Source organism: Parasteatoda tepidariorum, chromosome 4, assembly GCF_982258835.1.
Source record: "Parasteatoda tepidariorum strain Cologne lab strain chromosome 4, Ptep-v5.0, whole genome shotgun sequence".
NCBI lineage: Eukaryota > Metazoa > Arthropoda > Arachnida > Araneae > Theridiidae > Parasteatoda > Parasteatoda tepidariorum.
Window position 1 is genome coordinate 108,178,955 of NC_141758.1, and position 12,513 is coordinate 108,191,467.

The window sequence follows — 12,513 nt, forward strand, 5'->3', positions numbered from 1 at the left end:
ATTTACTTGTAAATTTTGCTATTCCGCCAAATGTTCTGTAGCTGGTTCGAATCCCGCCGTAACCCTGTTTGTATCATTATGATGCCCTTCTTTAATGAGTGGTATATGTTCTTCATCTTGACAAAGTCTTTTATACTATATGTTCTTCGACTTTGTGGACTGATCGTTAACACACGGTTCCCAGTAGAACACCGAAGTCAAGCATCACTGGCTGCGGTCAGTGTGCGGGTGGATGACCGCTTTAATCAGTCTGCGTAGGGTCCTAGGGTGTGCGGTATGGGTCCTCATTAAACTGTTCTACCGTAAAGTGCTCAACTTCGCATGCAGGTCGTCGGGCTACTGACGCGGGGGTGCCAGCCCCTCTGCAGGGGATCAAAATTGTGATGGCATGTCTTCGGATTATCCTCAGGGATGTTTCCCAAAATCTCATTGTGCGGCTGTAGTGCGACGTAAGTAAATTACAACTACTACAACGAATCGACTTTGTGAGGAGCACACAATCCTGTACATGTATGTGCAACAATATATCATTGCAAATGGTCATCAAACGCGCATGTGTCAGTACTGGGATGTTGTGAGAATGACCACTGTAATGCTGCTTCGGACTCGAACCTGCATCCATAAGACTTTTTCAATTTCTCCAAAAGCACATGTGACTTCCCGCAGCACTTCAATGAAGGGGGGGGGGGTCGAACATCAGCCGAAGACATTTATTTTATCTGTCAGAGTCTCCAACGATGTTTTTTATTTGAAAATGGGTATATTCTATAAAGCAGTGCTCCACATCTTTCAACAACTCCACATCTTTCTAATTTTTTTAATTTCCTACGTTGTTTGTAACCGGTCGAAATCCCCTCCCCCCCAACTTTTTACGTATGATCTTGGTGAAAGCGACATCGTTTGTGTGGAAATGACCCAACCATCCTTTTCTCAGCTGGTTATTGGTGAGCCAGCCACCCATTCACGATATCGTTAAATGCAAACCAGCTGCCAGTCACGTGCTTCATTCGAGTGAATTTTTCTTCTCTCGCCGAATATTCTCTTTCTTCGCGTGCATCCAAGAAGCCAGCAGGTAAGATTCATTCATCCCCAACACAGAGTAAGTCCTATACAATTCTAGTTATCCTTAAAAGTGGGCAGAGCTTATTATTTTATTTGAACTTCTGAATACTTAAGGCACAAACATTTAAATATTAATGGCATATTTGTTTCAAAAATTCTTAAATTATAATAATATCAATTGCAATGCAGGGTGCTTAAAGGTGCTTATTTTTGATTTACGTTTTTTAAAAGCCAAAATTTTATAAAAATATTTAATTTTCTGTCTTTTTAAAAAGATATTTTTTTCCTTGCCGTGTCGACTGTCGTTCTAAATTACAAAAAAAAAAAAAAAAAAAAAAAAAAGATTTTTCCGAATTTTCTCTGCAATATTTATCAGAAACTGGTTATTTTTATCATGATTATGTAAAGTTTTAGAAAATGCTTTGAATTGTATTGATTTTATGTTAATAAATTGAAGACCTTAAACGATAGAAATTTTTTTTTTTTACAGATCCTAATTTTTTTTTTTTTGGGAAGTGATTTAAAAATATTTTCTGAGTGCTTAAAAAGTAATTAAAAGGTGCTTATTTTTTGTTGAAAAATCTGGGCTACGCACCCTGTAAAGTTAGACTTACCTTGCTTTTTATATATTTATTTTTGATGCATATATAAGGTAATTTTTTATTTCTATATATGCTTATGTGATGTCCGATTTCTGTACAGATAATTTGCATTTTAAATGGAGTCTTCTCTTCGTATTCGTTATATCGTAAAATTGGCATTTTTTTTTTTTAAATTTTCGTCTTAATTAAATTTATGATCCAATTCACGTTACATTTATGGGTGGTTTTGGTGGCTGGTTTAATATTTGCACATTGCCGTTGTGGTTTGTAAAAAACTGAAAATGCGTTTTTGAGATTATTTTTCCCTAATATGAAAAGTTTACTTTTCTCAGTATTTAACGATTTTTCTTTCTCCTTTTGCTTTGATACAACCAATGATTTTAAAGTTTCAACTGTTATTGTTATGTTCTTTAGAAAAGTTTTTTTTATAAATTGGTTTAAGAGCTTTTCTCGAAAACTATCGAAAAAGATGACTATTTTTACATGGGTTATGGTTGCTAAACAACAGCTTGCCAACATATTTTTATATTTTTAATTTTTGGCATAGTTTTGAGATCGTAAATTAATTTAATGAAATGTTTAGAAACTGCTCTATAAAGTTATTTTTACCTCCAATTTACGTCAAACCTAAATCTGAGTAAGTTATTCATTTTAAGTTTGTATAATACTATAAAATTTAAATTTTATTTTAAATTGATGATATTATGTTGAAATGAGGGCCAATATTCTGTTGTACGAATTGTGACAATGAATCTGTTACGAATTGTGACAATGAATCTGTTACGAAATTCATCCGTTAATCGATCCTTCAAATCGAAGTATTTGAATTCGATTAATGAAATTTGAATCTGACATATACCATGGAAATCCTTGATTTTTAATTCTCAAACAAATCATGGTGCTTAACGTTTTTAAAAACTGCTCAAAGGTGCTTATTTTCGTTTTTTAAAAGTTCTCAAAGGTGCTTTTAAAAGTGCTTACTTTTCCATTTTCGAAAAGTCTATTTTTTCTTTACCATGTCTATTTTCGCCATGTATTATGCAAAAGCTTGCTCTTCACATTGTTCTAAATTGAGTCCTCCACGAAGGTAAAATTTGTCCCAATACTCGATCCAGGCGTTTCCTTGTCTTCTGGATTGGGTTCAAAATGACAAGGCTACGGAGTTGAACATTAGTAGTCGTAAACCCATTAAAATTGCGTCGGCTGTTCAACGACGGTTATAGAATAAAATAAAATTGATTCAACCGCAATCCATTTCGACGTAACGTCGGTCGGTAGCGTATGAAAGTGCTAATTGTTTCACATGTTTGATGAAATACTTGCGAGCCTGCATGTGCGTCTACAGAGATGGGTTCGGTGAGATTCTTGCACTCTCACGTGCAACTCTGCTGCATTTTGCAAGATATTCTCAATTTCAGGCTTCATTTTCCACCCTCTGATATCGAACCGAATATATAATAGCTAATATAATAATAAAAAAGTTTTTTGTCAGAAACTAGTTATTTTATCATGAACACGTAAAGTCCGTGAAAGTTATTTTGCATTTTGTTCATGTTTATAGTGCATAAAAATATTTTTTGAGTGCTTAAAAAGTTCTTAAAAGGTGCTTATTTTTTGTTGAAAGATTTCGCCACGCACCCTGTAAATATTCTTGTATTTCAAAAACATGACTTTAAATTGTTTCATTTACGTGACGTTTCATTTCGGATCGTTTTACGATTGCTTTCTACTTTCTTTTTATGCTTTTATTTACGAGTTTGATCATCGTATAAAGAAAACTACTTTATTGTCTAACCGATACAATATCGAAGCTAAATTCGTACTATCACACACTCCCGGCATTGACTTTCAATTCATTCGAAAGAAGGACAAATTCTATTTTCGTTACAAATAGGAATGTTTACCGAACATTTTTTACTCAAAAAATTTATTTCAGCGAGTCTCGTTTTTCATTATTTTCAAACCTCTGTGCGTCAACTAAAATCACATCACAAGCGTGCTCAGACATTTTTAGTCGGTAGTTTTTACACTTTAATACGATTTCAATAGATACCTTTAAAAGTTGACAGTTTCAGTTATTTTCTTCATAATAAAACACTACGGTCAAGGTAGACAAAGACCTCCCCTCCGAATTAGGTGATCTAAGTTCGAACTCGTCCCCCAGTGAGGACACGGTTCTTAGTAGAACACTGAAGTCAAGCATCACTGACTGCGGTCAGTAAGCGGGTGGGTGACCACTTGGATTAGTCTGCGTAGGGACCGAGGGTGTGCGGTATGGGTCCTCGTTAAACTGTTCTACCGTAAAGCGCTCGACTTCGCGTGCAGGTCTTCGGGCTACCGAAGCAAGGGAGCCATCCCCTCTGCAAAGGATCAAAATTTCAATGGCATGTATTCGGATCATCCTCAAGGATGTTTTCCAGACCGCCGTCAATAGCCCATTGTGCAGTTCTAGTGCGACGTATATGAAGTACCTACCTACAAGGTTCGAATTCACTGATGGGCAGAGTTTGCTGATAAATTGTCCAACGCATTCTCTTAATGTAATTTTCACTGAAAAGACTTGCTCTCTTTATGGTAAACATTTGCTGTGACTGCAGATTTACTTTGCGTTCTTCGATGTTAATATTTTTTTTTTATTTAAACTGTGACTGAGGATTACTTCACTTGTACAATAAAAAAAAAACCTTAGACACTGCGGTTTTACTTCGCAAGTTTTATGGTTTTGCTCAACCAAACCACTACCATTTTAAAGATAATTTTACTTTTACGGGATTGTTTTTTTCAGTGTTTATATACTGTTCCAGAATACAGATTTTCTCCTAATTATTTCTTTGACCCACTACGAATCTTGTATACTCTTATTCTAGGAATTTTCTGTTGAAAACGTGGGGAAATTAATAATTTGACTAAAACGTTTCTTTCATTTAAAAATTGCTTCATGTTAGAGGAGGGAAAAAAAATAGATTTCATTCTAATCAGTGGTCGGAAAAACTATATATTTGTAGTTGACTACAACTACTTTGTTACGAATGTAGTTGACTATATCTACAACTACTTTTTTTTTAAAAGTGTAGTGACCACAAACTACTTTGGAATTGTAGCAACTACTTTAAGGAGACGAACTTACATTTTGTTTGGCCGATAGCTTGCGGGTGTATATAAAATCAAACGTGGACTGTAAACTATTTATTTTGCGGGTGCGCTGGTAGCGCTGCGGAGCGTGTATGCGCTTTTGTTGTTTCACATCAACTGGCTCTTGGCTGATAACAATGACGCCAAGAAGCCAACGGGCGTAGCAACATACCGGCTTCAACATACCGGGCCACCTTGAAACATAGTTTCAAAATTTGCACATAAATTGACAAAAAAACAGAATTAAACTATACATCTAATAAAAAGATAATTATAAAAAACTAATGCAACATACATAAAATTTAAATATATATAATTATAAACAGATGTATAGATTCCTTGGTATAAACCGGATAACTAACACAAAACAAAAGAAAAGTCTAAAATAAAATAAAGAAAGTTAATCAGTCAATAGGTAAAACTGACAGTTTGTGAATGGGTCTTTTATAAGTTCCAGTCTCAGTTTTGACACTGACCACTCTTACCTTAGCATCAGCACTAGGAAAAACTTCTTGTATACGCCCTAATTTCCACTTCAAAGGTGGAATATTGTCCTCTTTAATGAGAACTAAATCGTTAATTTTCAAATTAGGCTGTTCTCGCAACCATTTGGGGCGCTGCTGTAAGCTGGAAATATACTCGTTAACCCATCTTTTCCAAAAATTCTGGAAAAGTTTTTGAGTCAACTGCCAACGTTTTAATGGGGATATGTTTTCGCTTAGAAGGTTCTCTTCTGGTATAGAGGAAAGAGCGGTTCCCACAAGGAAATGTCCTGGGGTAAGTGCTGAAAGCTCAGCGGGATCGTCCGATACTGGACACAAAGGACGAGAGTTCAAGCAGGATTCAATTTGTGCAGTAAGAGTTACAAACTCTTCAAGGGTCAATTTATGATCACCTATTGTTCTTTTCAAATGCGATTTTGCGGATTTCACAGCAGCTTCCCAAATTCCTCCAAAGTGAGGTGCTGAAGGTGGGTTAAAGTGCCATTTAATTTGCTCATCGGCAAAATACTGATGGATGGATTCTTCTTTTTGAAGAGATTTAACTACTCGATTAATTTCCTTATTTGCAGCAACAAAATTTGAACCACAGTCTGAAAATAATTCATTTGGTTTTCCTCTTCGCGCAACAAATCTTTTTAGAGCTGCAATAAATGATTCAGCGGTTAAATTTCCAACAACTTCGATGTGCACCGCCTTTGTCGCGAAACACACAAATATACAAATGTACATTTTAACTGATCTAACTCCACGTCCAGATCGCGGTTTCACAAAAAATGGACCTGCATAATCCAGACCAGTCTTGGAAAATACTCTAGAAGGCGTTACTCTTGAAGGTGGTAATTGAGCCATTATCTGTGTCGCGGTTTTTTCTTTTAATCGAAAGCATTTTATGCATTTCCAGATTTGCTTTTTTATAACTGATCTAGCATTTACTATCCAAAATTCTTTGCGAATAACTGATAATAGTAAAAGTGCTCCAGCATGCAAGAAGGATTCATGATAATGAATTATAATTAGATTAGTTAAGTGATGTTTTTTCGGTAGGAGAATAGGATGTTTTCTTTCATTCGATAATTGTGTATTTTCTAACCTACCGCCAACACGGATAAGGCCCTCTTCATCCAAAAACGGATTCAAGGAGAGGATCTTACTACTCGAAGAAATTGGTTTGCTATTTTTTAGCTGGTGATATTCGTTTGGAAATTCTTGTTTTTGTACTATTTTGACCAAAACGTTTCTAGCTAGTTTTATCTCATTACTAGTCAAATAACCATTTATGCGATTGTTCGGAGATTTACAGTTCATTATGAAGCGGAGACACCAAGCTATAATTCTTTTTAACTTAACGTATGCTGAAACATTGTAAATGATCGGAAAGTCAATAGGAGTTGTTTCAATCAAGCACGATGTCTTTTTGCGTTCTTCTTTGAGAGCGTCTGTTGAGAGAGGGATTTCCTCCAAATGCGATATTTCACCACTTTTCATCCAAGACGGACCCGACCACCACAAGTCTGATGAGGAAAGTTCTTGAGGATCCAAGCCACGGGAAATGAGATCTGCGGGATTGTTATGAGTAGAAATATGTCTCCACTGGTAGTTCTCAGTCAAGGTTTGGATCTTGGAGACTCGGTTTCCAACAAAGGTTTTAAGCTGGTGGGCTGGCGTTTTAATCCATGCAAGTGCGATGGTCGAGTCTGTAGGCAAAATGACTTCGTCAATGTCCATTTTAAGAGAATTATAAACCTTTCTTATAAGTTGAGAAAAAAGTAAGCAAGCTGATAGTTCTAAACGTGGTATAGAAATGACTTTTATGGGTGCAACACGAGATTTGCTCGCAATAAGACGGCAAGTGCTAGATTCAGCTAGGCCTGGGCAGTACATGTAAACCACAGCTCCATACGCTAATTCCGAGGCATCAGCGTAACCCATTAAAACAGTTTTTGTAAAAAAGTCAGTTAAAATGTATCTATTAATGCGAATAGTTTCTATATGTTGCATAGATGATGCAAAATTAAGCCACTGACCTGCGATTTGTGGTGGAAGGGGATCGTCCCACGACAGTTTATGTACCCACAATTTTTGGAGAAATATCTTTGCTTTCGTGATGACAGGTTGCAAAAGGCCTAATGGGTCATACAGTCTTGCTATAAAACTCAGCACTTCACGCTTAGTGAATTTGGTGGTCATTTCTGGGATGGATACTTTAAACGTAAATTGATCTTCAATTGAATTCCACCTTACACCCAAAGTTTTGACACTCGCATCAACTTCTGATGCAAAATCATGCTCTGCTGGGTCACCTACAGGTAAACTGTTCCTTAACTCCCTTGAATTAGAGTTCCACTTATGAAGAGACATTCCACAAGTTGATAGAATATCGTTCAGCTGTTGTTGCACTTTCTGAGCACCTTCTAAACTTTGAGCACCTGAAACGATATCGTCCATATAAATATCTTCCAAAAGAACTAATGATGCCAGTGGAAATTGTAATTCATCCTTAGCCAACTGCTTGAGAGTTCTGATTGCGAGAAATGGAGCGCAAGCAGTTCCGTAAGTGACTGTCTTGAGTCTGAATGTTACCGGTTTTGCGTACTCTGAATCTTTCCACACAATTCTTAGAAGATCAAGCTGCGATGGATCTATTTTGATTTGTCGAAACATCTTTTGGATGTCTGCCGTGAAAGCATATTTATGTTTACGAAATCGAGTCATGATTTCGAAAATGTCCTCGACCACGTCCCCCTTCAAAATGACATCATTCAAGCTCACACCCGTTGAGGTACTTGATGAAGCGTTGAACACAACACGTAACTTAGTGGTTGCCTTCTCTGGACGATAAACACCGTGATGTGGGAGGTAATAGGTAATTTGATTACCGGAATTGCTTTCATTATCATCATATTTTTCCATATGATTCATGTCTAAGTACTCCTGCATAAATGATTTGTATAAATCTTGCATTTCTTGATTTCTGGATAATCTTTTCCATAGTTGATTCAGACGTCGCACAGCTAAGTCCTTGGACTCTCCTAAACGCTCAACGTCCTTAACTGGCATCTCTACGATGAATCGTCCATGCTCATCTCTGCGATAAGTATTCTGAAAATGTGATTCACAATACTTTTCTTCTTCACTCTGAATTTTTATTTTATAGTCTATATCCTCTATTTTCCAGAATTTTTCTAAGCAGTCTTCGACTTCTGTTTGAGTGGTTATGAAACCGCAGTGAATTTCTGGAGTGCGGGTATTTATTGCTCCAGTTGCAATGTATCCAAAAACAGCATTGCGAAACACCAAATCACTGTTTGCAACGCGGATATCTCCAGCCTTGATAATTTCGAAAAATACCTCCGCGCCTAAAAGCATATCTATTCTTCCAGTTACCGCGAAATTAGGATCTGCTAATTGTTGCGGAATTTCTAACTTATCTACTTTGAAGGATGTAACAGGAAGAAAATCGGTAATTTTGGATACCACTAAAAAATCAAGAGTTTTCAAAAAAGAGCTATTACCATTACAAATTGTAGCTTGTATTTTTGATCTTATTGTAGTTTCGTTTCCGCCCAAACTCGAAACCCGATAATTTATTTTTTCTTGAGGTACATCTAATTTATTAGCGAAATTAGCTGTACAAATATTCGACATGCTGCCTGAATCTAATATCGCCCTACATTGAATATAAGATCCATTTAAAGGATTTAAAACCCAAATTAAAACAGTCGGAAGAAGCCCTGTTTTATTTTTCGAATTAATGCAAGATAAAGAAGCAGAAACAATTTCATTATTTTGTTGATGAATATTAAATACCGCTGCTTCGGGATTGAGGTCATGACCGTGAGAAGAAGAAGCCAAAACCGCAGAGTTGTTTATAGTTTCGCGTTCTTTATGGAGTAGTGTATTATGCTTTGAGTGGCATATGTTGCATAAATGTTTCGATTTGCAATTCAATAACTTGTGTTGACTGCTTAGGCAATTAAAACACAATTTATGTTTTGATACCAATTCACTTCTCTGATGACTATTCAATTTCAAAAAAGAATCGCACTTATAGATAGGATGATTCATTTTACACAAAATGCATGATTGAGTTACACTTTTATTGATTAGAAATGTTTTCGTTTTCGGATTTCTCTCTTGACTTAACTTAAATCTTAAAGGAGTGGTTTTGCTAACATTTTCTAATATTTGAGCTCGTTTTTCCAAAAATGAAAATAAATCATCTAATTTAGGAACATCGTTTGAGCTAATATTTAATTCATACTGCTTTCGAGTTTCCCTATCCAATTTTTGAAGTACTATATTTAAAACAAAAATATCAGAAAGATCATTGCGATTATACTCCAAAATTTTTAATGCTCTTATATTTTTCTTTACACAATCAATTAAATTACGTAAGTCTTTAGCCGACTCATGCGTTAATTTTTCAATATCTAATATTGATTTAACGTGAGATTCTACTATTAACCTTTTGTTTTCGTATCTTTCTTCTAAAGCTGTGTATAATGAAGTGAATGTATCATCTAATGTAATAAGATTTTTTGCTTCTCCGATTAAAGCTGAATTTAAATAGTGTAGTTTTTGTGCATTTGTCAACTGATTATTGGATGTAATTACATTATTGAATTGCAATTTGAAAGTACTCCATTCTTCACATTTACCCGAAAATTTCGGTAGCGGAATTTCTGGTAATTTTATGCTAACACTATTGTTTACAAAGCTTGAGGCCGTTAATTTCACTTGATTAACTGATTCTAAATAGGTTAAGCAATTTTTAATTTTGCACTTAGCACTAATGATTTTTTCGTTGTATTCTTCGCTAGTGCTAATTTCAGTTTCGAATTCTGCTGGAACCGAAATTAAATTTTCAATTTCAGAATTTAATGATGTCAAAATACTCTCCTTTTGACTTAATTGCTCAAATATTTCATTTAGTTCTGTTATTTCTTTAGTGTCACTTTGTATTATAGTATCTGCTTTTGTTATTAGTTTTGTAGCGCTAGTTCTGATTGTAGCGCGTTTCTTTCTACATTTCTCGATGTTATCCATTATTTATTAAATGAAATTATGCGGTAAATAAATGATGAAAATTTGCCTACCTTTCACTAATTCTATGGCTGGAGATATGCTGCGTTATTTCTGATGCGATGCGTGGTCAATCCAATAATGAATGCGGGATTTTTATTGTAAATTTGCGATATACTGGATCTTTATCCTCCTGATCGTTCGGACCAGTGTTTGGCCGATAGCTTGCGGGTGTATATAAAATCAAACGTGGACTGTAAACTATTTATTTTGCGGGTGCGCTGGTAGCGCTGCGGAGCGTGTATGCGCTTTTGTTGTTTCACATCAACTGGCTCTTGGCTGATAACAATGACGCCAAGAAGCCAACGGGCGTAGCAACATACCGGCTTCAACACATTTAAAGTAAGGGAATAATTAAGAAATATTTATTCGTGTTTACATGAGCTAGTTTGTTACTCAAACATTTTTTTTTTTTCGAATTTCTTCATTTGATCTTCAATTTTTTCTGGCTTTTTTCGATACCGAATATTTAAGAAATGCGAAATTATTAAATACTCGAAAGCTTTTAATTGTTTAATGTTCTCTTGTATCCTCTAAAAGATTAAGTACATCGAAAATACGCATTAGCATATTTTATTTTATAACCGTCGTTGAACAGCCAACGAAATTTTTGGGTTACAACTACTAATATAAAACTCCGTAGCCTTATCATTTTGAATCCAATTCAGAAGGCAAGGGAACTCATGAATCAAGTATTGGGGAGAAATTTGCCTCCGTGGAGAAATTTTTGATGAAACTAACCCGCATTTGAGTTACATGGAGAGGAAAACTGCGAAAACTTCACTTGGTTAGCCTGACAGCAAGGGGACTCGAACCAATGATCCGTCTACTACTGAGGATATGTTTCGTCAGCACTGTGGTCGGTGCAAGTTGGATTCGAACCTAGTTCACCTCATTGGAAGGTGAAGCCTCTAAGCCATCACGTCTGTTTCAATTGGATTGAAACATTTTTAAACTCTTTATGGTTTACTATAGGTTTACCTAAAGTCACTTTCCTCTAAACTTTGAGTATTCAAATTGTAATTTAAAATTTATCGTTGAACAGCTGTACCGATGTTGGGTTTACGACTAATAATGTTCAAATCCGTCCCTTGTGATTTTGAATCCAATTCAGAAGACAAAGGAACTCCTTCATCATGCATTGAAAGCAATTTTGCCTTCGTGGAGGGCTCATCGATAGAACTAACCAGCATTTGCGTTACATGAAGAGGAAAACCGCGAAAACCTCCCATGGTTAGTCTGACGGCAAAGGGACTCTAACCCATGATCCCTTACGATATTCTTGCGTCAGCACTGTGGATGGTGCGAGTCGGGCGCTTAATTCGTATTGAAAAGCCATCGCTAGGATTAAAACCCGGGTCACTTTATTGTAAGGTAAACTCTATCTCCTGAGCCATCACGGCTCTCAAATAGTAGTAAAGGTAATACAAAATTGCCATGAAAAGTTTCTTCTGCGGGATTACGTTCCCTTTCAAAAATTGATGTAAGAAGTTCAACCGTTTGTCAAAACCGGATTAAGTTCAGAAGATCTTGAGTTAAAAAGTTACAAAAATTGCTGCTAGAGCAGCAATGGCTCAGGGGATTGAGCTTTCGCCTTCCAATGAGGTGAACCGGGTTCGAATTCCAGCGATGGCTGGTCGATACAAATTCCGCATTCGGCTTGCACCGACCACAGTGCTGACGTGAAATATCCTCATTGGTAGACGGATCATGGGTTAGTCTCCTTGCCATCAGGCTAACCGTGGGAGGTTCTCGTGGTTTCCAGCTCCATGTAACGCAAATGCGGGGTTGTTCCATCAAAAAGTCCTCCTCGAAGGCAAATTTCTCCGAATACTTGATCCAGGACTTCCTTGTCTTCTGGATTATGTTCAAAATTAGAAGGCTACGGAGTTGAACATTAGTAGTGGTAAACCCGAAAAATTGGGTCGACTGTTCAATGACGGTAATAAAATCTAAAAAAAATTGCTAACATTTAATAACGACATTCATAGTAAATGGTCATTTTTATTTTTCTCAAATTTATAGGTCGGTTTTTGAAATTTTAAATATATTTCAAAATATGGGGAGTTTATTTTCCCCAAGGACGAGAAATTTTTTTTATATTTTTGGATGCATTTATCTGGGGTAACAGC

General features: G+C 36.1%; 1 protein-coding gene across 5 annotated transcripts in view; it reads left to right on the plus strand.

The window, feature by feature from the left end:
* The window catches only part of LOC107440837 (uncharacterized), a 116,101-nt gene that overhangs the window by 28,090 nt on the left and 75,498 nt on the right, over window positions 1–12,513 (plus strand). Inside the window, exon 1 of one of the 5 annotated variants that reach the window (XM_043050464.3) lies at window positions 884–1,072. The exons of 3 other annotated variants lie outside the window; for them this stretch is intronic. The gene's annotated coding sequence lies outside the window, so the exon portion shown is untranslated. Of the gene's footprint in view, window positions 1–883; window positions 1,100–12,513 lie in introns of those variants that run through there. One more of the 5 variants, XM_043050463.3, reaches the window with a different exon arrangement.